The following is a 3141-nucleotide window of genomic DNA, read 5'->3' on the forward strand; positions in this document are numbered from 1 at the left end:
CTTTTTTTAAAAAGTAATGGGCCCTAACCGGTTTGGCTCAGTGAATAGAGCGTCGGCCTGTGGACTGAAGGGTCCCAGGTTCCATTCCGGTCAAGGGCATGTGCCTTGGTTGCAGGCACATCCTCAGTTGGGGGGGGGAGGGGTGCAAGAGGCAGCTGATCGATATTTCTAACTCTCTATCCCCTCTCCCTTCCTCTCTGTAAAAAAATCAATAAAATATATATTTTTTAAAAAGTAATGGTTGTAAGAGTGCTCAAACAACTTAGTGAGAACTACAAGCAACTTAATGAGAATTATAAGGAGCTGAATGAGAAATACACCAACATGAATAAGATTCAAGAGGAAATGAAGAATGACATAGCTGAAATAACGAACACCCTGAACAGATTCAACAGTAGGCTAGAAGAAGCAGAGGACCAAATCAGTGAGTTAGAAGACAGTGTAGGAAAAAACACCTATTCAGAGCAAAAATTAGGAAAAAAAATAAAAAGCAAAAGAAAAGTTGAAGGGAGCTTTGAGACAACATGAACCATAACAATGTTCACATCATAGGGACACCAGAAGGAGAAGAATCCAAACAAGCAATAGAGAACCTGTTTAAAGAAATAAAGGCAGTAACTTTCCCTATGCTGGTGAAGGAAAAGTCACTCAAGTTCAGGAAACACAGGGAGTCCCAATCAAGATGAACCCCAAAAGAACAACACAAGGCACATAAGAATTAAAGATTTTAAAAAAAGAATCTTAAAGGCTGCAAGAGAGAGACAGAAAGTTACAAACAAGGGAGCTCCCATTACACTGTCAGCTGATTTCTCAATAGAAACACCTCAGGCCAGAAGGGAGTGGCATGAAGTATACAAAGTAATAAAAAATAAGAGACTGGATCCAAGACTACTCTATCCAACAAGACTATCGTTCAAAATTGAAGGTGAAATAAAGAGCTTCACAGAAAAAAAAAAGGATAAAAGAGTTTATTACAACCAAACCAGCACTGCAATAAATGCTAAAGGGACTGCTCAATTAATATCTGACAAAGGAGGCAAGACAGTCTCTTCAATAAATGGTTTTGGGAAAATTAAACAGTACATGCAAAAAAATGAAACTAGACCACCAACTTACACCATACACAAGAATAAACTCAAATTGGATAAAGGACTTAAATATAAGTCATAGATCCATAAAAATCCTAGAAGAAACCATAGGCAGCAAAATCCCAGACATCTCACATAACAATATGTTTATAGATACATCTCCTAAGGCAAAGGAGAAAATAAACAAATAAGACTACATCAAAATACAAGGCTTCTGTACAGCAAAAGAAACCATCAACAAAATGAAAAGGGAATCCACTGTATGGGAGAACATATTTGTCAATGATACATCTGATAAAGGGTTATTATCCAAAATATATAAGGACTCATACAACTTAACAAAAAAAAGATAAAACAATCCAATAAAAAAATGACAAAGGACCTATAGGCAATTCACTCTTGGACATGCTGGCACGGCACACCCTATTACACTGCTGGTGGAAATGCAGACTGGAGTAGGCATAATGGAAAACGGTATGAAGTTTCCTCAAAATATTAAAAATGGAACTCCCAATTGTCCCAGTCATCCCACTTGTAGGAAAATATCCTAAGAAATTTGAAACTCTAATCAGACAGAATATGTGCACCCCTATGTTCATAGCAGTGCTATTTACAATAGCTAAGATCTGGAAACAGCCCAAGTGCCCATCAGTAGGTGAGTAGATAAAAAAAAGCTGTGGTACATTGACACTATGCAGTATTATGCAGGTGTAAAAAAGAAGGATCCCTTACCCTTTGAGACAGCATGAGGGGACCTGGAGAGTATTATGTAAAGCAAAGTAAGCTAGTCAGAGAAAGACAAGCATCACATGATCTCACTCATGTGGAATTTAAAGGACAAAATTAACTGATGTACAAAATAGATCCAGAGACATAGAAGCATGGGACAGACTGTCAAATCTCAGAGAGAAGGCAGGGGTGGGTGGGTAAAAGGAAAGAGATTAACCAAAGACCTTGTTGCATATATGCATAACCCATGGACCTAAATAATAGTGTGGTGAATGCCTGGGGCAGAGGGCAGGTGCAGGCTAGAAAGGGTTCAAAGTGGAAAAGGGGGTATCCGTAATACTTTCAACAATGAAGATTTTAAAAAGAATTTTAAAAGCATATTACAACCCAGTATTAAAAATAAAGTACGAAATTTGCAGAATTAAAAGAGCCATGCAAAAATTAAGAATGCATACTGCATGGGTCTGTGTCTGTATAATTCCAACAGAGTACACAAAAGCTTTCATTGCTTTGTTATATAACTGTAAACAATGAATCACCCTGAGCCTCTTTACCGTATTTGTGATGATAGTGGGATAATAAACCTGATTCAGATGAATGTTGTTAGAAATAAATGAAATGTTTGGAAATACCGTTAAGTCCATGAACTGTCTTACAAGTAAGAAGTATATGTAGGTGTATACATGTGTGCATTTGTAGATGATTAAAGTAAGCACACTCACACACATATATACAAAGACTCATTAATAATCCCCTATTTTATGTAGAAAGAAAATTTGTGAGAAATTTGGGTAGGATAGAAATTAAAAGAATAAATGGTTGAAGTGAAATAAAGGAATGTAGAAATTCAGGCACAAAGACACTATAGGGCAGGGGTGGGCAACCTTTTTGTGAGTACGTGCCAAAACCAGCAAAATCTCTGACTCAAAATTCTTCTGCGTGCCAACCCTAATTTTTTGAGAACATGTTATGCCTACTTGATATCTCTTAAGGTGTACGTATGTGAAGAACCTTAAAGAAAGAATAAAATTCATTCGAGTGACAAAAACACAGCATATGATGATGAAAAATACATTTATTTTTTAATGTACATATGTACACTGATAGACCAACAGAAAACTTTATGACTCCGTTTGATATTATCAGTGGGACTTTTGCTGCTGCATCACTGATGACAGAGATTTTACATCAGGTTTATATTTCATGACCTTCAGAGATATGCACGAGCTACTACTTTCATCCATCAGGCTACTCCTATTACGAGACTTAACAAAATTCATCACTGAGAACAAAGATTCACAAGCGTATGTAGATGAAAACATGA

This window comes from Myotis davidii, unplaced genomic scaffold, assembly GCF_000327345.1.
Source record: "Myotis davidii unplaced genomic scaffold, ASM32734v1 scaffold1811, whole genome shotgun sequence".
Lineage (NCBI taxonomy): Eukaryota > Metazoa > Chordata > Mammalia > Chiroptera > Vespertilionidae > Myotis > Myotis davidii.